General features: G+C 41.8%; 1 protein-coding gene across 11 annotated transcripts in view; it reads right to left on the minus strand.

The window, feature by feature from the left end:
* LOC308200846 (protein FAM169B-like) overlaps nucleotides 1-23,342 on the minus strand; it is a 117,307-nt gene that overhangs the window by 39,357 nt on the left and 54,608 nt on the right. For 6 of the 11 annotated variants that reach the window (XR_013955854.1, XR_013955856.1, XR_013955861.1 and 3 more), the window contains 5 exons: nucleotides 16,054-16,164; nucleotides 14,064-14,160; nucleotides 12,174-12,295; nucleotides 9,232-9,428; nucleotides 7,680-7,893 (listed from right to left, as the gene is read on the minus strand). The gene's annotated coding sequence lies outside the window, so the exon portion shown is untranslated. Of the gene's footprint in view, nucleotides 1-6,071; nucleotides 6,215-7,679; nucleotides 7,894-9,231; nucleotides 9,429-12,173; nucleotides 12,309-14,063; nucleotides 14,161-14,929; nucleotides 14,998-16,053; nucleotides 16,165-23,342 lie in introns of all 11 variants that reach the window. The other 5 variants (XR_013955857.1, XR_013955859.1, XR_013955860.1 and 2 more) reach the window with 5 other exon arrangements.

Raw genomic sequence — 23,342 nt, forward strand, 5'->3', positions numbered from 1 at the left:
CCATTCTGCCTTAATAAGCCCAGGCATAACCCTCAAACTGGTAACGTTTGGAGAAAGATGCTGTTTGTATATATGTTACTCCTACAACCTCAGTTCCCAGGAACTCCCTCCCACCTAACCTTTGAATGACTTTGGTGTCAGGTAGTTGCTCTGAAAGAAACAGATTAAAAATATTCCGTACTGTGTGCAGCAACCCATTCTGTTTTATATTCTAATCACAAGAGGCACCTGAGGCATCAGTTGATGGATAGGCTCCTAATAAATAGTAACTATTATTGCAGTGTGCTGACGTGATGATCTACTGAGAACAGAGCCTCACAACTGGTAACTCTCCTGGAGGTAGCCTTCTCTGAAACGCCCCTGTCCTCACTACACGACCCGTGCCTCCTCTCTTCCCTGTCCCTCTATGCCCACAAGAACCAAGCTTTTTTCCTACGTCACCTTCCCCAGGCACTTCCTTTCAGGACAGGGAAGACAATGTCATTTTGGCCTTAATAATTAATTTAACAAGCACTTTCACTCCTGCACATGCACTGCACATATCTGCTACTTCCCTCTCCTACACTGCAAAAGAGCCTGTAGCTGATAGCTCGATCCTCCCTCCTTCTCAGGATGCCCCTTTGGAACCTGACAGGGTTCATGTAAGGACAGAAAATACGCACTTCTGCAAACAACACAGCAGGTGAATCCATTTGAACTGGGCAGAATGCATTACAGATTGCTTTTATGTCGCTCAGTGTCCTGTAAGATGCCACATGAAGATGGCCTGGTTATTGCTAAATATTATACCTCAAATCAACAACCAGCCTGAAAGGAAACAGTCTGCTCAGACCTCAGAGCTGCTGGGCCTGGGTTCTTCCTACAGTTCTGCCGCTAACCCGCTGTGTGGTTCTTGGAAAGCCACTGACTCACAATCACCATTTTATGACCTGAAAAAATGGAAGATCAGCTCAAAAATGGTAAATCATTAATGAGGTTGTAGCAGCAGCCTCATACGGGCCCTAACATCTCCTTCTATTAAATGAACAGAAGCTCAGCTCTTCAAAGGAACACAGGTGTTTATTTCCACCATAGAAGCTAAAAGTAGGGGAAAAAAGCATACTGGGCCACCTCCTGGGGGAACAGACCTGCATCTCCCAAGGTTTCTGGTTTTCTGCCCAGTTCACATCACAACCACTTGTGTAGCACCTAACATTTATTTAAACCAATATTTATTGATTGAGTTAGGCACTTACATAGTTACAGCTTTTCATTCTTCCTTAGTGCTAGGCAGACATCGCCACGTTGCTCAGAGGAAAGAGCAACTGCTTTTAGACGACGAGAATGCAAATGCAGACAGCATTCAGGGGTAAAGGCAGGGAAGAACATACAGGCACAGATGCAGTGGGGTGGCTACTGCCTCCCTGAGGAACAGACTCGTGTATATATCATGTCTCTCACCTTTATTTATCCTGGATATAGTTCTTCTATTTTGTCACACTTAGAACAAGCTCTGGGCATCACCTGTTTTTATTTTGCAGAGTTTACTGAGCACCTGTAGTTTCTCCTTTCAGGAGGCTATGATGAGAAAAGGGCTTACCTCAGGAAGGGCAGCTTCACCCTCACTCTGCTGCTTTAGTTCTGCAATGTTTAAGGCATTTCCTTTTTTTATCCAAACTAGTTTTGCTGACTGTCTTGTGAGGGGAAAAAACACACTTTGCCCATTTTGCAGACCTAGCTTTTGACCCATTAATATGCAGAAACTCAAAAAAGACAGGCTGAAGTGCAGCACAGTGCTGCCCAGCAGAATATTCCAAGGTGTGGTAGCCCCTCCGTTGGGCACAGTACCATCCGAGTCCTTGGGAAAATTACTTGCATATAAACAGCACTAGACCACCATGATGAGCAACACATATGCTGCCTTGAACAGAAAGAGGGTCCCTTTGGGCAGGAAGCCAGGCGAGCCTGAGGATGAGGCAACAGCAGCACAAGCAGGCTGGCTCACAAGTTTGAGTGGCACTGGGATTGGTGAGACTGGAAGTATTTGTTGCGGTCTTCTGCATACCCTGCGGTCTGTTTCCCTACAGCCTCTCAGTTATGAAGTACTTAATACAACAAAGACACATCTCTATAAATTAATTCTATATATTGTACTCTGGGATTATCACAGCTTGACTCCAAATCTATCCCATTTGGGTTAAGAAAAGAACAGTGTGTGATTCATTTAGGCAGTGTTAGGGACAAACACTCTGGAAATGCAAAAACAATGTTTAATTATTTTGTGGCAAATAAACAGAAAGCACAATATGCCTGAAATCACCTTTTAGTGGTCTTCTGGAATACATAAGAGCCTGAACCAAGCTTGCACTGACTGGGAGCAAGATGAGAGTTTACACAACCACGACACTGTCTTGTTAAGACACTTTCACAAAGGCGTTTTGATTTCACTTGCACCAGCAGCCTCACAATGAAAGGTTAGACTTAAAATCAAAGAGAATCTAGGAGCTAAATATAACATGAGCTGTTTCTTTGTCACAGAAGGAAAAAGACAAAAGCTCTCCCCCAGAACCAGTAGGGTATCATTCAATGTAGAACCAGAACCTGAACAGCATTAACAGTCTATTTGGTACCTTGGTTCATAGCTGGTGGGTTTGTGGACCCCTGTGAAGCCCTAATCCAAAAGAAAGAAAGTTGCAGAGAAAAGGATGAAGCTGTGGCCATACTGCAGCTCCCTGCAGACCCACTCTCGGAAAACAGTTTGTTGGAGGGGCAAGGATTTGCCCAACATTGCACAAGTTAGTGTTGAGGCAGTGGGCTCCTGGTGTTCTATGCTGCGCAGGGACATTATTGCAGCAAACCAATCTCTCTGGCTGAATTCAGCCTGTACAAATGAATTAATGTACTCCATGGGTTTCTACATCTGGAGATTATGAGGGTCAAAGTCCAGCCTAGAAATACAGCATTTTTGTTTATAAAAATGCTAATAAACCATGCTAAGCAGGTTGGACACAGTCTCACCAGTGACTGTTAATCTAAAAGCGGTTTGAAAGGATGAAGGTCTACTGGTAGGTACTTTGGAATTCATTCCCTCCCTTTTTCTGCCAAACCCTTGATTGTGTAACTTTCTAGAAGTGCTGAAATGCTAATCTTTCCCATTCAGCCATTAGGAAGGGATGGGATCGGGAGCCTGTGTGGTCTGCCACAGGGTTAATTATGGTGCTTATGCATTTCTGTACTGTCATGAGAGCAGGCTGATACTTTATTCTTTGTACTGTGTAATTCAACTATTGTCAAACATCAAATCCACACAATATAATACAGCTCTGTAAAAAGAGGGAATTCAATGAAATAATACAAGGAATATGAGCAATGCCAAAGGATAAACAGAAGCCTAAGAGACACCATCTTCCATCTAGGCCTCAAACCCACACTATGTAGCAAACCTGGAGTGGTCACTCAGAGAAAGAACAGAAAGGCATGTCAGGCCTAGAGTGATGCTTCTTCCAGCTTCTGGCAGCCTGCCATTTAGGGATTTCCTGAGCCAGAGGTTGCATCTGCACCAGTGTGTTTAATAGCCCCTGCTGGACCTATTTTCCATGAATTTGTCTAATTGCTTCTTGAATCTATATCTGTCAGCATTAAGTTCCACAACTGAATTATGCACTGTGTGAAAAAGCACTTCTATTTGTTGTGTTCTAACATAGCTGCCTGAAAATTCCTTTCGTTAACCCTTTAATCTTGTGTTACGAGGGGATAGTCATTTCCAATTCACTTTTCCCATGCCATTTCTGAATTTACACACACCTGTATTACTTGTCTCTCTTCCAAGCTGAACCGCCCTATTTTATTTAATTTCTCCAATGAAAGTCATTAAATGACTCTACTCATCCCTGCTGCCCTCCTCTGTACCTTCTTCTCGTTTTCTATCGTATCCTTTTTACGAGGACAGGACTGTACTCTTGTTCTGGACACGGGTGGATCATAAGTCTGCAAGCTGCATAAGCTCCTGTTCTGTTTTCTTGTCTACTCTTTACCTAATCATCCTAACACTGTATTGTGCCCTTTGTACTCTGGCTGCAGGCAGGTTGTTTCTCTTTTGACAGTTTATGCTGTAAGCTCTTCGGAGTAAAGCTGTTTTCTGATCCTGAGTTTGTACAGGGCCTACTGCACGATAGGGGGCTACAAAACAGAGACTTTCTGAAGCTAAGCATTGGTAACCAATTTATATGCAGGTTGCAAGACAAACACGTTAGCTAACGCCACTGCTTGCTGCTGGTAACAGTGCAAGTTGAGAACACAATCCAGACACAGGATATGGTCGCGTGGGCCACGCACCTGTGGGGTTAAGCATTCCGCTGCATTCCATATACAAACGGTAGAGAGGTAGTAGATAATGATATAGATTAGAGAGACAATAGTAAACACTTCAGTTTTAGTAAAGTGCTCAACAATGAATGGAAAAAAATCCATTATGAGAAATTAATAATCACTCAAAACCTCTATTTCTGTCTCATGAAATCCTAAGCCTTTGCTAATTTATGCCAGTGAATGCCTGAGAAAATTAGTGCCCTAAGTTCTATCCTCAGAAGCTCTGCTGTTGGTCACTCTTCATAACAATGGAATACATACATTCTTTGTTTCATTCAGCATGTCTCTCTTCACATGTATATTTGCAACCATTTAATTGCAGTTGCAGCTCATAGAGCCGACTGCTTTGCAAACCCACATAAGGCAGTTCCTATCTGAAAAGATTTCATTCAAAGGAGGCACAAAAAGATCCAGATTTTTGTGCACTGGGGCCAAATACATTTCTTGTTTGCTATGGAATTGCACTCCTCAGGGCAATAATTCTCTTCCACTTCCTGATCAGCACACTCTGGCCAAGCACTGTGTCTCAAGTTCAGATCAAGCATCTTAGTGGGCCAAGATTAAATCCTTTACACCCAATAGTTCTCAGCTACTACTTTCATACCCGGCATTGTCTATTCCCCCCTATTCCTCATCTCCAGCATCCACAGACTCTACATCTGTACTTCAGAGAGCAGTTGCAAAGAGAATCTGAATTAATTTTTAGAAGAAATTAGCTAAAATGCATTGAATATCTGTGTGGACTTCTGTATTCAGAATTAAAGTAGCCCTAATTCAATTTAACTTACTTCACTTCCAAAGTGAATTAAGGTGAATGTAATTGAGGCTACTTAAATTCTGATTAAGAGTCTTGACATCTGCCTCAAGTGAAGCTACATTATCCACAGGGAGTTAATTCACCAGCGTAAGTGTGGAAACACAGCCGACTGCATAACAGGAAAGCCAGAGAAAAAGGAAATCATTAGTCCCTGAATTGCAATAATCACCACAGTGTATTTTATGCTAAATGTTTATTTAATTTGGGAGGGAATATTCTTGTGTACCAAAAAGGGAAATAGTCTTACCTTGCTTAGAAGAAAAATCCTATAAATTTTTCCCTTTTTTTTTTTCTAACAGAATTATAACTGTGTCAGAACTCCAGAGAAGTTGATAAAAAAAATTTAAAGTTTCATCACAGTAAGTGCAACAGCGATCAAGTTTTCCTTGCTAACACATAGCTCGTGAGCAACCATCTTTATGTGGGCATCACAGAAAATGTCTTAGAAAATTACTCCAGTTTACACAATACATTAAAGAAAAAAACACGTGTGCCATGGCATGCTTTTCTTCCTCTTACCAATCTGATGGTTAACGCACTGTTTTCTACCTAACTGTAGAATAAGAAAGCAGAATAACAGGTTGTTGGAGGCTGCATGAACAGCTATGAACAGCTCTATACTTATTGGTAGTAAGAGGCCCATGGATGTCCTTGAAAAAAATCATCGTTTCAACTCAGTTCAAGGGTGCTGTCCCTTGAATTTCTACATGCTAGAAATTCTTCCTATACCATTGGTGAAGACACATGTTATATGTATCTGAAAAAGCTGTTTCTTCATGATCTGCTTTTACTCAAGCAGAATAAAAAGAGTTATCAGGAGTGCCTGAATAAAGGGTACAGAAATAGGTTGCCTAAGAGCAAAACAAGATTGTAGCGGCCAAGGGAAGAGGTACCTTCTTTAGGCTACCTGTTACACAGCCTAATAATCCTCCTCCGCTCTCTTCACATTTCTCCAGGTATGCAAGTCCTTGTGATCTTTGGCCAAGGCTTTCATTGTCCAAGTCCTAAATGATGCTGTTAGGTATTCAGACCAGAGGGGCATACATTTTTCTAGAAAGAAGTAAGCAGGAAAGCCCTGACCTTTCCCCTGAAAATATCTCTCAAATAATAGTATCAAAAAGTTGACTAAAACGGTGGGAAAAAAATTTAATGTCTGAAACCAAAACATGGTGTTCTGAAAATCCCCTCAACAATCAAAGTCACCACTTACGCAAAGTGAAAAGACATTAAAAGATGCTACACGATATTTCCAAGAGATTTATTCTTCTGAAAAAAAAAAAACATTTGTTGATAAAAAGGAGAAAAAAAGCAGAAAAACACCAAAAAAAAAAAAAAACAGAAAAGCGGGGGACAATACTTACGGGACATAACTATGTAAAGGATGTTAGATCTTCCTACCTCATCCCCAGAACTTTTCAGAGCAAGACTAATAATAGGATTTTAACGATAACCATGTAGGAATCAGTTTTCCTACCTGGAATTTCTTGCCTGACAAAGTGATCAAGGCCTCAGACTCAGGGAACTCATAGAGAAATAATATGTGAGGAAAATACAATTTTAATGTCTTCTACCAAAAATGATGCCCAGCTGTGCCCTCTATACTGGCATTATTAGTTCATTACTTCCAGATAATGGGGAAGTAGCTTTGCTGTGTGGTCGTAAGTGAAGTAGACTGGAGTACTGAGTTCAAAAGTGACAGAAAAAAAGAATTCCAAGAACTCAACTGAGAAGCTTACTGGAAAAGTGGGACTGAAGATCTAAATGCAGGAGGTGGATGATTCAGTAATGAATGGAAGGCTCATTTTGACAGCTTGGGCTGCCATCCAAGCTAATTTGTTTCCAAGCCTTCAGTTTGCCAACTGAAGTGGCTGAGAAATAATAGGCCCCCAAAAATATTTCTAAGGAAACACAATGCCCATTATCACTGAAGGAGAAAGAATCTGCACATTTCAAAGAGGAAAAAGAAATTTGAGATCTGCCAACTTTGGCCAGTTCCAAATGACACAGGAAGGAGCAGTTACAATGTAGTGAAAGGAAAGAAGTAGAGTATTGTTAAATAAATTCAAAGTAAAAGTCATCATAAAAAATAGACACAATAAATAGAAAGATGTTTCTTTCACAGAGAGATGATTTTATGGCTAAGCCCATGCAAGCAGCCTATGATAAAGAAAAGAGAGGCATAGGAAAAAAATAAAAAGAAATTGGTAAAGAGAAGTAGATAATAATAAAATGAAAAATAATGAGACAACCTCTTTATGTCTGACTTGGTCATCATAGAAACCTTTTTATATAAAACGGATTGGATATTTCATAAACATTAGGGACTTAATTATCCCCCCACACAAACACTTTGTAGCTCTCACTAAAGTCAACAACAGCAAGGAATGTTTTGTGGTTATCACCAAAGGTTAAGCCTGTGTTTAATTTTCCTTCCAATCACACACTACCCATATAATCTTAGCCGAGACACTTAGGACATGTCTACAGAGGGCACAGTGCAGAATCCCCAACTTACCAGTAAGACCACATGCCATAGCACCGAGCTGCGCTGGTTTAACACCTCGGGTCGGGAAATGCAAGAGACACATTGTGTCCATAGGTCAGCCAGACACAAAGACCATCCTGCTGAATGGGAGCTGCTTGTCTCCATAGTCGTCTTGAAAATACATCCACGGCCACTCTCTGCCTTCACGCCCTTCTCCTTCCAATTTAATAAGATGACAGCTCATCTAGAAAAGGGAAGCACATGATTTGACGACCATTTTCCAAAAAGTGAAAGGTCTTTTTTTTTTTAAAAAAGACTAGAGCAATTAGATGTACCCCTCTGTAACTCCTAGATGGAGTTAACTTTATGTGCAGTAAAGCAGAGTATGAAATTTGGAAGCGCTAAGAAACCATTTCCAGCCAATAAGAGACACCTATGGAGGTTACATACTCTTTTTCACCGTTGACTTTTCTTAAAAGGCAGCATATACATTAAAAGCCCTTAATTTATGAAACACATTAAAAATTGTCAATATTTGTAAACATATTTCCTTATGTCGTTTTTTCTACCTAACGTCAAAAAAAATCCAGATTTTTGGAATACTGTTATCACATCTGCTTTGAGACCTGCTCAGGAAAATACTGAAGTTTTCTGTTAGCCTTCCCCTTAGGTCTGCCTGACATTCAGCAACTGGAAAACGCCTTTCTCATGTGATGCACACTTGCTGCTACACACACCCTCTCTTTTTGCCAGCATTGTGCACAAAAACAAACTACATTTTGATGAAAGACTTGTCAATCTTTTGGATGATGCCATCTCTGTGATGCCCCAACAACACATGTCTATAGGAGCCAATTTCTCAGCTTCCTAACCATCTTCCCGATCTGAAAAACCCATTTTCTCTAAGGTATGTCCAGCCTGCATTTTCAAATGAATTAAGCAAGAATGAAATTACTGTAATTCTTGGACCACGTATCTCTAAATCTCGAAGTGTTTTAGATGCAAGTTTCATGGTAGGAGGTATTGAGGACCACTCTGAATAGATTTATACAAGGTGCTCACTAACTCCATTTCCACTGAGAATGGAACCCATCACTGACGGTTATTTTTTCTACTTCTACTACAATCGTACTACCAGGCTACTTAATTAAATGGGCACTCAAAGCTAACACGTTCCCTTAGGGTATAGCTAAATTGCAATGGGAAGGTATGACTGCAACTTACATAGACATACCCAGCTGAGTTTCCATCTCATGAGAATCAGTAGCAACAAAGCATCAACTGAGCAGGCTTCATTGCAGGCTGTACCAAAGCACACATTCACACAACTGTTTCACCTCTGTAATTACTAAAACAGCTAGATTAAAACTTGCTACAGTAGAACCAGAGCCAGCATTGGACTCATTAAATGTTTAAGATAAAACATGGATTCTCTTCCCCTTCCAATCACCCAGTGAACTTCTACCAAACTTAATTTCAGACACTTTATAATCGCCCCCGTTGCTTGCCCCGAAAGCCAACAGTGTTTCCATGTGCTCATTTGCAGCAAAGGTACGCTTTTAATAAGTATTCACTATCATACCTTGCAGTCTTTTCATGTCAGTTGTTTTCATGGGTGGTCACCTCTCCAAGGCAGAGCCCCAGGGTTTACTCAATACCTTGCAAATTGATTCTTCCTCATGAGAGGGTACTGGCTGGATGCCACCGAAACAGAAATAACCATGTTTCCGGAGGTGAGGTTGTTTTTCTTTATTTGATAAGCTGCATCTTCACAATATTCTGTTATTGAAAATCCAAGTATTTTAAGAAATTAACCTTTCAACAGAATTCTGACAAGGCAGGATGTTTTGGTGATAGATGAACAGCATCCTGACACACTTAAAAAGATTAATATTTGTGAATTTTGACATAATTACTGATTTCCTCAACAGATTTAAAGTCTAAGTTTATCTTCATGTTAATCCAATTTCATGCCTAGAACAGAGCAAGCACAACAGAATGTCTTTCGTAACCTTCTGATATCATTAATTATTGCTACATTGGGAGTTACAGCATGGAACAAACAGGTTTTTAAATGGAAATCATTTGTCTCTCAGCAGGGAGACTCAACAGTTTTATTTCCTTCAACACCAAGCTGCATTCAAGTAATCTTGTTTCATGGTGATCCTCCCTCGACAACCTGTAAGTCAATGGTGAAATCACATCTATTTTGTCCCTGGATTGGTCAAATGTGCTGCCCATAAGGGGAGGTGTCTATTTCCTCTCCTAATTGTGGAGGAAGGGTTTTCTATATGTTAAGGCCACGCTTTCCCCAAGCTGTGGGCATTTGGTCAGGTTTCCTGGTGATTTTCCACAAAAGGAAATCCCCTAACTCATTAAAAAAAAAATAGATTAATTGACCGGTTCAGTAACAAGCTGCCCCAGGACCCAATAAACTTTACAAAGGGTACATTCCAATTACGACTGGGCTCAGCATGAACCTGATAAGTAAGCCAGCATAATCTTTCTTCAGCATTAAGGATTTTTTTCTTTTTTTTTTTTTCTTTTCCCCCACTAATTTAACTCTTTCTCTGCACTTGTGGATTGACTAACTTCATATTTCTCCTTTTCCTGTAAATGTGAACCCTACTAAATAATTCCTGGCAACCTGTTCTAATGGGTTCAATAAAACCAACCAGTGCTCTAGTCCCTTTCTTTGCACTGCTGCAGCCTTGAAAGAAGGGTTAGTACAGTGCTGCCTTCTTCCACACTTTGCCTGGTGTCATAAAATGAATCCAGATCTCAGACCAGGAGTGGGAAGTGGGAAAGCGATCTCCTCGAAGAAGAAACATCTGGTGGAGCAATTGGAGCTGCTTGCTAGCAAAGTGCAGCTGCAAGCCTGCTTTCACTGTGTGAGAGAGTTGGGAGGGATACGGGGTCTTCTGGTAACAAACAACTGCAACAGCAGGAGAAGGAAATAGTAGGCAGTCATCAAGTTAGAGAGATAAAAACAAAAGGTAGTGGCTACAAAACACTTGTTTTATATTCTCATATGCTAGACTTCCATAGCATTAGACAACAACAGACACCTAAGAGCATCAGAGCCTGAAGTACTCCTGGCCCTTTTGCACCTATCCCTATACAGTCTAGAATAGTCTAATGTTCAGAAACACGCACATGTCAGATGTTGGCAGGCCCAGGTAGCCACAAAGAAGAGCTCCTAGCTCTAGGTCGCTGCAGCACTTCCCCGCCTGAGGCCACAGGCTGCATGCAGATACAGAAGACAGCGCTCTTCAGCTCTCTCCCCTCTTTGCCTAGGACAAAGCTCAAGCTCCAAGCACTGCGTTATCCTCAGGTATAAAAGAAATCATTTGACCACTCTGGAAGTGCCTGTATGAGGCTCAAACAATCATTAGGTGTCTCTTCCAGAGACAGGACGCAGAAGGAAGGCAGAAGCCCATGAACTGCATCCGCCCTGCCAAGCCCCCAGCCTGACCTTGCTGCTACACAGCGTGGCTTGGGTGACAAACCCAAAATCTTTCACTGGACTGAACACCACCAAGGCAAGACAGCCTGAATTCACAGAGGCTTGTTTAGAAAACATTCAGTAATTAGCTGGCTAGTCATGCAAAGCACATTTACACACCTGCCTGGTAGCTCCTGCTACTTTTAACACATAAAAATGCACAGACATTTGTACAGAAGACACAAACAGTTTGGACCTATATCTTCTTCTGCTCAGATTTAGAATATCATTTTCATACATTTATTACGCCTAGCCTGTGCTGCATTTCTTACAGGAACAAGAATAGCTGTAATTATTGTTGTCAATCAAAGTTTCTCTGAAGTCCTCAGCTTTACTGTTTCAATAACTCATTTTTACCAGTGGCAAATGTCTTCAACAAACACTAGAGCCTAATTTGCAGCTTGGTTCCCTTGTCATTTTCTGAGTCATCTTGGTGGAATGCTGTGAGGCAAGAGATTAGTTTTAGGACTTTTTTTCATCTTCCCTTTCTTTACATCTGAGGGCTGTTAAGAAGTTTGTTTTCAATAGCTCAGACATATCCAAGGCATACTACAGGTACCGAAGGTGCAATGAAATACAAAGTTTATTCTACTTCGGTACAAAGAGAATACCTGATGTACTGTTCCAAAGTCAGCCTTAGCACATGCAGGTGCAGCTGTTATTGGTTTCACTGGAATTATAGTTGCTTACTACTAGTGCTGGATTTAGCTGCTTAAAAGCAAACTCCTCAGCATCACATAGGGCTCAACTGTGCACACCCGTTGGTGTAAACCAAAAGGAATTCTACCAATGATGTGCAAACCTCCAGGTAAACATCAGCCTTCCAAAATAGCTAAAATGCCAAAAATAAACATGATACAATGCTGATGGATTTATAGGCAACTGACAGTTTCCTCCTCAGATTCTTAATCAGGTGTCACTGAGAGGCGCTAATATAATTAGGGATGAGATATGGATTAATAGGAAGAAAATATCATAACCTCACTCTTATAATAAAACAGTCCGTACACTATACTTACCTGCAAACTGCACCATTCTTCTGGTAGCATGACATTTGCTAAAGCAAAAGCCTGTTGATAATTCTCCATAGTCCTATATAGCACTCTGCCATGGCTGCTCTTCAAAAGGCCATATTTATCCCCTGGGAAATATAGCTGTATTAATATGACATTTTGTCACAAATTAATCTTAAACAGGGGTAATATTTTTGACACTGAGTTGAAACTGGAACTAAAAGGCAGTTCAGGTGGTTAAAGTGGCAATATCCTGTAGCAGACCTATATTCCCTGAGATAATACCGTTATGGTCTAAGTACCAACGCACTGGGATGTACCAATGGGGAGAACTGTGCAAGTCTTTCTTCGTTTTAACAATAGACATACAGGATCATTGGCCCTCTACTCTTTATTACAGCTGGTAGTACAGTAATGCCCACTGATCCCAAACATCAGAGCCTATGGTGACAGGTGCAGTATGGAATAACAAACCTTGCGCTCAGAAAAGCAGCCAAGACAGATAATTAGCACCTCATCTACCATCATGATGAAGTGCACTGTAGAAAAGTAGACAGACAGTTTAACAAAGATTTTTTTTTTCAAAACTAATTTCTCATTAAAGCGATTAAAAGTGGCCTGGTCTGGTTTTTAATTGAAGTCCCATGGCACAAGTCAGTTGTGACGAAAGGGATTCTCTGTGATGTGCTCTCTTTCCTGCTGTGGAAGTTCCCAGGCTTTGTACAGTTCGTCAATGCCAGGCTAATTAACACAATGTAATATTGCCACTTACACCCATTTCCCAACTCATTTGCACATAGCTTCCACTATTACAGAAATCAGGGTAAATTCATAAAACAGATTTCCACAGGAGTTGACCTTATTGTACAAAGGATGCTGTTAACCTTTTCCATCCCATCTTCAGAACTATATGATACTGACGGTCAGCGAAGATGGCTGGTGATTTGGTGTACCAAAATATTACCTTATGGGTACTTCAGTGTATGTCTCAGCTGTTCTTCACCCACTGCATGTCAATTGATTTAAATGGGACCATTTTCATTAAGACTAATGTCTCCTCCCTGGCTGTTTAATTCCCTCCTGAACCTGAAGGCTGCAGCCAGTGGCCATACAAATATATTTGTGTTATATCTGAACTGAAATACCTCCACTTCTGATTAATATCCATCTTTGAGATGTGATGTGAAGCCCACTGACCACTAGTGATCATTAAAGATCCTATGGCGTTTTTTGCAAGAGCAGAGGGTATTATAAACTCCAAGATCCTGGCCATATTCCAGTTGGGATAATTAAATTCTACCGCACTAAAATTCCCCCTGCAGTTTCAATTGAAGAACTCCTGTTCTTCACTTCCTGTTTTAACAACCGGAGTGAAGTGTTGCTCGTGCTGAATTGCCAACACGTTCCATCCCTGAGCTGGGGAAGGGGACTCAGCCCATGGGTACACATTCTGCCAAATGCTCTGGGACTCATTAGGAAGGAGGTGTAGAACGTGTGACCTAGAAAACCATAAAAACATAGCTCCAACCTCAGCGTTACTGCAGGTTGATCGCTACGCTCATGTGGTGCTGGATTTTATTTCTGGCAGATGCAATCAACATGAAATGTCTGGGTATCTGTCAATGCTACCCTGAAACCCCCCAGCCTGGACAAAGAGGTTTTGCTGGTGAGCGAACTGCTCAAGCAAGTGTAAGAATGAATCCAGTTGAGATTCAAACTTCAGGCCTTTCTGTGCCTGAGTAACCACTTGGTTGCACTGAGTGTCCGCAAGTTTTAGGTAAGAAACTGATCTGCTAGAAACAGGCAGTAACTATAAGCACCCCTAACTTCTGTATTGGGGAACATTAGAAAATATTGATCTGATGGCAGGGTTTTTTTACTTGACCAGGGACTCACCTTTGTTTAGCTGACTTGTTTCCTCCTTTTGTTAGCCAAGAATATTATGCATCTGTAGTGAGGCAACGAGGAGTCACAGGGGTACCATTTTAATATCCTAGGAAGAGAGTAAAGAAAGAGACAAGGTAAGAGTGGGAAGCACCTATGTAACTTTGTCAAGAGGGGCACATCCACCACGTATTTAGTTTTAAACTTTGGTCTGATTGATTTTCATTTGAAAAACATTCCCAAGAACTGTAGGTCTGGGACTCAGAAATTATGATGGCTAAACAGACCAATCCACTGAACTATTAAAGAAGCCTTGAAAATACTATTTCTGTGTTCATTTGAGAGCAAAGAGACAAATTTATTTCCTCTGAATTCCTCCAGCTTAGCATAAAAAAGATGATACACTGTAGATTCTGTTGCTCCAGGCAACCGATGAGGAACCTCTTTGATGTGCTTTGATTAATGCAGGCTTCTTTGATTCAATGATATTTGGTTCCAGTTCTACTTAAAAAATATAGATATATCCTTACCACCACAGGGGAAAATATTAAGGACACTTGCTTGGAAAACACTTGGGCTTACGTTAAGAGTTCTTATTCAAGATTGGAAAGTTTTGCTGCCTCTACTGCTCTCTCTTTTGAGCTGTCTCCTTGACTGCAAAGGTGGGCACCAGGTGTACTATCCTAGGGTAGCACTTTACATCATTTAGAATGGTAGAAACACAGCAGTGAAAGGGACTTCCAGAGATCATGTAGCTTCCCTTTCCTCCCAAACCACCTGCATTGTTTCTAGCAGACATCTATCTGCCTCTGTGATGGAAGTTTCACTCTGCCCCGGAGTGAGCTATTTTAGGATTTAACTATCCCACCCATGCGTACCTTCAGACAAAGAGATGCCTTCGGGAAACGTAAGGCCTCTGGAGAAATACAGCTGCTTCTGCAGTAAACTGTGGAAGTTGTATAAAAATACAGAGAGCAAAGCACTTCAGTAATGTTTGCTTAAAAATGAAAATGGATGTTTGATCCAGCTAAGGTGGAAGGGATTGAGTGAGAGTCGGAAGAGTCAGAATTTACCAGGATTCCCTGGCTACTCCAAAACTTAGGGAATTTATTTTTGTTAATTTCCAGTCCAGTAGCTTTGGACTAACCAGGCTAGGTTACGATACGAAGCTAGCTTAGTCTGAAGTCCAGATAACAGAAGAAGAAAAAGAGCCAGGAACCAGAAGGCGCAAAAGAAGACCATCTATCATATTTCATTCACAGGGCAGACATCCTCAAACTCTCAGTCCAAGAGAACTCCCACTTGTTTCTGAACGAGCTGTTCAAAAAGAAGCATTTTTCCTGAATGGATCAGTACAGCTCACAGACTAAAGGCTATTCTAGAATGAGCCAATGGCATTTTTTATCACTCTGAGTTAATATCAGTCTACACTGCAACATGTATATTGATAGTGTTATAAGTTAAGATTTTATTTTTTTTTAAGAAATGTGAATTCCCGTACGCCCTACTTTGGTAGCTTAAAGATTGTAGGAGGTCAAAAAAAATAGGTCAGTGAAAATAACATTGCAACAAGAAATTAATTGCAAAGAACGTTTAATATGACAGGGGACTACATAAAATCCTATTATATTTCTCCACTATCCTACTCAGTAGTCTGTACTATTGCTATACTCAAAGGCCAGGGCAGTCTCCCAGGGTAAATTGCTACATTAGTTTGACATTTCTGGCTCCAATTAACCTTATATTTGAGCTATTTTCCAAGGGTTTTTTAAAAAAAATCTGTGATAAGGTTATGTTTTTCTATTAGAGTTTCAATTGCTTAATGGCCTGTTCCTGATGCCAATCCCTCTTTATACACACCCTAGGTAAGGAAACGAGGCTGTAGTTTGACAACGCATCACCTCTGGCAGCAGGACCAGCCTAAGGTGCAAGCCTAAGAGTTTGCTTTGGCACCCAAGCCTGTCCTCCCAGCACAACGCACTGTCCTCTCCTTTACACCCACCTGACTAAGGATTGCACTGCAGTCCAGGAACTGATCGGCTTCCACAGCTTGCCTGAAGCCTCTTCTTATCAAGTCTGCATTGTGAGGGAATCAGAAGAACGGCGAGGATCTCTAATTTGCAAGGTAAACAGAACAACATCGCGTTATTGCCATGAAGGGCAGTGCATCAAATCACACTCCATGTTCCACAGGTAGCCTGGCTGTAAATGCTACGTAAGGAGATCGTGAGGGCAGGTCACTGAGCAGGACCCCACAGCACTGTCCACTGAACATGACAAGGCCACCAAATTACAGCTGCTGTTGTTCTGGCACTATTACCTTGTGTGTATTAGCAGTACAGAGATTTAGGAATAAAACAAAGCAGCTTCCACCATGGGGTGGTGCCAGATCCTGCTCTCTTGCCTCAAGCTTTAAGGTGCAATTGCACCTTAACTGAAGACCCAGCCAGTTCAGTGTGTTCTGGGGACAAATCAAAGAGAGAAAGAAGAAATTCACGAAAGTTTTTGCTGTGGCTACTTGCCCAAATAATGTGCTGCGAACAACACTACCAGTGAAATTAACTTCCTCCCTCTCTCCAGACACAAACATATATTCATTATTTGAACTTCACCAGAAAGTAATTTCTGGGAATAAGTCTTGGTCTATAATTTGCTGGCAAGCAGTCTGCTCTAAGTATGAAATATTCAAAACACAAAATTCATGCTATATGACCTACAGTTTGGCAGAAGAGTCAAATCTAATGCTTTAATCACAATTCAGATATAAATGCTTACATTTATGAATGCAAATTTATTAGCTACATGCATTTGCCAAAAAAAAAATAAATGAGTTTTTGAAACATTCCCAATGTCAAGTCTGTTCAGTAGAATGTTTCTGGAAGAGAATTATTTGGGAAGTGAACCATCTTAAATTTTATTTTTGTTTTTATATTAAAATACTTCAAACAGAAAGAAAAACAGCTAGATTTTGCAGATCCCCCCAGCTCCAGTATTAGGTGAGTGGTATGCACAAAGCATCATAGAGACAACTACAGAAGTGTGAGAGCTGAGATATGGTTGGCAAGGAAACCACAATTTACAATAGCCTGGATTTTCATATGCAGAACCGACCGCACTGTAATGTTAATTACGTACAGCAAGGCAACGCTCTGCTTCTGAAGTCGAGTCACTCCATTGACTACCACATGAGCCAAACTAAGCAAATACTGTGTACTTTCATCACCATGCAGAATTGCTCTGATAGAGTTGATGGATGTAAATGACAAAATTTGCTTTTCCTTTCAGTGGACAAAGGTCAGGACCTTGGGCCTAATTTTATTTATTTTAATCTATTCTTAACAGCATTTACACTCCAAAACTAAATGGTATGGTGTAATCTCTATGATGTAATCTAGTCCTCTATTAAAAAAATAAACTGAATTTTGGTAACATACAATGAGAAAATAATCATGGCTAAGATTTTCAAAGGACTGACATCTAAGCTAGGTAACTTAAAAGGTAGTGGTACGGTCTTTGAGAGCACAGAAGCTCTTGAAATCACATAACAAAAATAAGAACATTTATTTAGGTGCCTAAAGAAAATTCCAGTTAAAAGTGAAGTTTTAGTAGCTATCAAAAAACCTCAGCATGAAAGTGATACTTCTGAACTACAAAAATCATTCACCTCGAACCTGAAATCCTGGCCAGAATCTTATTAAAATAAGGCACACAGGGGGATTATTACCAGGATACAGCTGCCCCTGAAACCTGAAGCACAAGTGTGACTCGGAGCCTAGCAGAGCTGCCCAGACTTAGAGCAGACATCGGGCAAACCTCAGCTCCCGCTGGTGACAGCAACTGCCTGTTGCTCTCTCCCTTCTCCTCAACACCTCAATATCAAAGAGCTCGACCCCAAAACGTGAAAGATCCAACGTGGAGAAACCTTCCCAGAAGTCACCTCTACACCATGTGGTGATAGCACACTCTGAACCTAGAGGCTCGAGGGACAGATGCTCCTAGGGAACCCGGACTCACGACGGATCCTGCCTGCCGTGTGAATAGGATCAGCAGTGCCCCCAGCCAAACTCCTGCCAAGAGAAGGGTTCCTGCCGAGGGACAGACAGAGCCTGCGGGACGTGAAGCAGAGCGTTAGACCCCGAGCACAGCGTGGCCCTCCCTGCCCACCCTGCCCAGGACCCGCCGAGCCAATTTGCATTGTAAATGCTGCACGAGCACCACTTTATCCATCTGGAGGTTACCGGCATATCATTTATTTATTGTGTTGTCTAAAAATTACCTTTAGAAATATAAATGCTAATTTGACCGTAAAAAGATTGCATCAATGCAGAGATTCAGGCTGGGGGATGTTTTCTACATTCATTAATGCAAAATCAACTGTTCTGTTTTTCAGGAGCTAAGGATCAAGGACTGTCTTTTACATAATTAAAACTCTGAAATTTTAATATTATCTTCCCTGCACAAGACTCAGAATTCAGGAAACACCTCTCTGGGTATTAATTGTGCAGAATAATATGGCTGTCCATCTGTATGATCTTTCCATCCTTTGATGTTTAAATTGATCCTAGTATTCTGGAGACAGCTTCTGCAGAACTGATTTCCTTGTCTTTATTTTAGCTAGGTTCATTCAAAGGGCAAAATATCTAAGCATTCAGCTTTTGACCCTACTAGCAAATATTTAATGTATGAATTAAACTGGACAGGGCTTTGCCAGAAGCTCTCTTCATGTTTTATTTCTGAAGCTATTTTTACCAACATTTAATCGCTTAAATGTAAGGAGATAAAGACATCTCTGACAAACTGTGTTTATTGAGCTAAATGCCATCAAGGAAAGCCCTTTTATTTTTTCATAATGGGTTCAGCGCACTTTGCATCTCTGGCTTTATTCTGAAACACAATGTCACAATCCAAGAGGATGATACAGTAGCTAATATTACCACTAAATAAATGCACAAGTGCACGGACACAGGAGGCAAATTGACAAAGAGACAGATAGATAAACTGGAAACTGCCTTTAATAGGCTCCCAGGAAACAAAACAGTGGTGTAGCATCCCCAGTTACTCTCCCACCCTTTCTGTATAGATTTACAAGGGACCACTCTGTAAAACCCATCAGCGAGCAAACAACAGCCAGGCACCTGACTAAAGGTCATGCCAGCAGCAACAAAGAACAAATTAAAAGGGAAACCCCTGATTTCACTCCCTCTCCCCCACCCCACCAACAAGGAGGCATTAGAGACTAGCTGCCTTAAATATTTTGGATATTATCGGTGGTTCTTACGATGGGCAGCAGGAGGAAGAAGGCAGCAAGGAGAGGGTTTTAAGCCAGAAGGTGGGGCGGGCAGCCACGGGATGGGCGAGTGACAAAAGGAGGCCAGCATCAGGTGGAAGGGCATTAGAAGAGAACATGATCAAGTAATTAGCAGGTGAAAGGGGAAATAAAGGGTCAAAATCAATCTGTGAGAGGGCAGCGAGGAGGTATTACCATCGCCACTGGCTCCTGACTTCCCATCGCAGGAGGCCCGCATGCAGCTGGGAAGAAATCGCTGCCAAACGTTTGTCCCAACTCTGCTGGCTGCAGGGCGCTTTAGAACAGCCCAAACTTTTACTGCACGTTCATCACTGCTGGTTCTGCTATGCTCACTCCTTTCTGAGGGGAAGAGAGGACTTCCCAGGACTTTACTTTGTCCCCAGAAAGCAGACGATGAACTGATAGACTTTCTGTCTATCTAAACAGAGGGACAGACATTGCCCAAACTTGTTCTAGTACAGGAACTATTTTAATGCAAGTAGTTAAACGTAATGGTCCCTTCATTTCATTAACATCTCAGACCCCAACTTGTTTCTTTAAACTATTTTTTATGAGGACTTGTCATGGCAAATGGAGCAACATAATACAAACAGCAAGCATAGGCCAGACTCACTGGGGAGTTTTTTCCCCCCAAAGAGAAGAGGGGAATTTGTACACTCTTCTGATTTCAAGAACACAACTGAGGCTCTGTCTTTCTGAGCTACCCCTCCTTTGATGTTCAGATCCATCCTCAAGTACTGGAGAGAGCACTGCAGAACACATTTCTTGTCTTTATTTTAGCGAGGTTCATTCAAAGGTTAAATATCCATGTAGTCAGCTTTTGACCCTAACTAATCTGCCTGGCAGTGCCACAGACAGGAAAACTCTGTCTACAGCGAAGGGACAGAACGGCACGTGGTGAGCCAAACTTCCCCGCCACACGTCCTGCAGGACGGATCGCTGTCAGATTTCCATTTACCAGCAGGGAAAGCGCAGCGTTGCAGCAAGTGAAGCCCTCCACCATGGTCCAGTCACCCCCTGCTGCCCCTGAGGAGGCCAACAATAGTGGTGATTTTTGTCATGGGATAGCGATCTGTAATTTGAGTGGGGGCATTCATCATTCACAAGTCACAGTTGAACGAGCTGCTCAGCGATGACCCTAGGGCACTCCCAGCCACAAAACCAGACTCAAACAGTGAGCTGGAGATACAGGGCTCATGTTTGGGGAGGAGTGGTTACATCCTGTCTCTCTCACTACTTCTATTGTTTAACAGATGGGTTGAGACCTCATGTGATGTCCTCTATAAAGAGGACTATAAAAGTCTATAAAGACCTACATGAGTTCCAGCAAACAAAGGAAAAAGAAGACTCTGTTAATAGTCAACACTGATGATCCATTCACATTCATCGTTGATAGACAAAATATAGTCTCCAAAATCTGAAGACTCAAATACACTGCTCTATTGCACATAGGTACATTAATCAACCATTCTCCCGCTTACTTTAAGAGTCAGCTCCCAAATACAGTTATTTCAACGGTGATAGCAGAGCTATGTGCTGTCTCCAGGAAAAGAAAAAAAAAAAAAAAAAAAAAGGAAAAAAGAAAAAAAAAGGGGCAGGGCAGGGGGTTGAAAATTTTTTTTTCCTCAAGGAGCCTCGAAACCCACTCTCAGGCAGGACTCATCAAGAAAAGTAGGATTCGTAATGGAGAAGGGCTGGAAGTCAGCAAGATGCTGAGAACATTTCATGGCCAGCACAGCATACATGGGACATCTGAGAATAGATGATCAGGCATCTTTATGACTGTCTAGTTACCATGCCCATCTAATCACCTACTGGGAAAATTCTATCCATCATCTACTGCCTACCTCCAGTGAGAACAATGCTACTGTCCGCTCCAGTTTCCCAGTCAGAGCAGATTGCCAGGAACAGTAGCAATAATGACATCCCCTTCTGTCCTCACAGGAACTGAACGCAGAAACAGAGCTGCTGGGATTCTTCTGCACGCTTTTGCCAGCTCTGTTGCCAGGATCTAGCTGTATGACAGACTGGAACCAGAGATGGCTTCATAAAGGAGGGGAAAAAAGAAAACACCCCAGAACAACCAGAGGTGCCCAATAATTGAGAAAGGAGACCTTTTCTTTGATACAGCTATAAGAAACTGGGAGCATTATGCAAGAAACAGCCCTAGCTAAAACATATAATGGGACAGAAGTTTTAGGATTTTGTTCCTGCTACTGATCCTTGTGCGATTCACTTCACTCATCTATCATCTATGCTTTGGCTTCCCGTGTCTAAAGGGGGATGACAGTACTTTCCCCTGCCTTGGTGGTTTTGTGACGTTTAACCCTTATTAACATTTGCAAAGCAGATCGGGACCACTGAATGGAAGGCTGAAAAGAATTTTCAAAGCTTTATTACCGGAGAGAAAAATATGGGGAAAAATATCCCAGCTAGGAGCAGAAGACTCCATTCCCCTTCTTGCTATGGTAGCGTTCAGCTCTTTGGGACCAGTTTAACCCTGCTCTGTAAGGCTGATCTCTGGTTCAGCCGACTCTGAACAATCATGCTCTGCAACCACCTCTCTTCATAGCCATTACAAAAGGTGAGCAATATTTATTGGTTCGAGCAGGGCCAAGGGCTGACATTAAGCAAATTTCAAGGGTTATTTGAAGTTAATTGAGTTTAATCATGTAATGATTTTATAATTAGTCATAGTTCCCAGTCTTGCACTGAAAAAGTCACACTTAAGAATTATTTAAAAGAATATTAAAGCCAATTCAAAATAAGCAGCAAAAAACTCCACCGGTGATTGGTGGGACCGGGTGAGGGGATCACAAGGTGTGCTGGCTACATGCACCAGCTGCTTCAGTGCACCGAACCTCAGTGAGCTCAAGTCCCAGCTGGGGACTTGCACTAAGGGTAAGGACAGCAGTAAGTTTCCGAATATTAGTTATGCTGACTTGGTGGTATTTCTCACTGGCGAAGAGTTGGATGGATCCTGCCCCAGGGGAAAAGAAACTTCTGAGGTTTTCCACCTCGCTGGAGCCAGGTTCACTTAGCTGATTCAAAAGCAGGCAAAGGCCAGGAAATCGTATTTATACATCCTCGAGACATTGGACTTACCAGTGGAAAACTGCAATCCTTGGTTATATAGGGGAAGGGAAGTCCTGCAAAAGTAGTTATTCTAGAACTTCAAGCCAGTGCTTGGAAGTTGAATTTGAAATGCAATTTAAAAAAAAAAAAAAAAATCCTGTGAAAATGGCATGCACAGCAATAAATGAGGCGTAAACAAGATCAACATCAGTGAATTCAGGGAAGTGGTGACAATAAAAAAACAACTATTGTATCCTCTGCAAGACAGGACAAGTGGAACACAGCACCTCAGAAAGTAAACACAGATCTGTGCTTAGGGCTAGAGAACTCACGGGTCATACAGCCAGCTACCTGCTTCATAACAAGCACCACTGCTCCTCACTTCCTGCTCATCCAGGACACCCCTTACAGCAACATTACATGGCCTCAAGGAGCTGGGTTTCAGCAGGTGGTATGTGGTATTAAAATACAGCATGGAATGGTGGGAGAGTGCTGTGGATTAAGCGCTTGCATGTTCATCGTGAGAGCAGAAGCAACGGGCTCATCAGCCTCACGTATTTTCACTGTCTGTGTATCTGAGTCCTGTACACCCTGAAAATCCAGTCACTGAAACAACGTCAGTATCCCCCAGGAAGAGAAAACCCAGTGCTTCCAGAGAATAAATCGGTGGGTATGGCTCCCACCAAAGCTGTCCCAAGGTGCAGTAAGAGGAGGCAGCAGCATGAGACCTACCTGCAGCTGTGACTTTTGGGGTTGAGAAGAAGGTCAAAATACAAGGCTAATCCGTCTCAGAGAAACAGCAGAATTTCTCCCAGCAACACAAACTGTGCTCAGTCCCATTCCACTCAACAGAAGCAAAAGCCTCCTTCTGCTTTCCATGCTGGTCCACTTCTCTCCCCTCTCAAACC

The sequence above is a fragment of the Anser brachyrhynchus genome (assembly GCF_964034855.1).
Source record: "Anser brachyrhynchus genome assembly, chromosome: 11".
Classification (NCBI taxonomy): Eukaryota; Metazoa; Chordata; class Aves; order Anseriformes; family Anatidae; genus Anser; species Anser brachyrhynchus.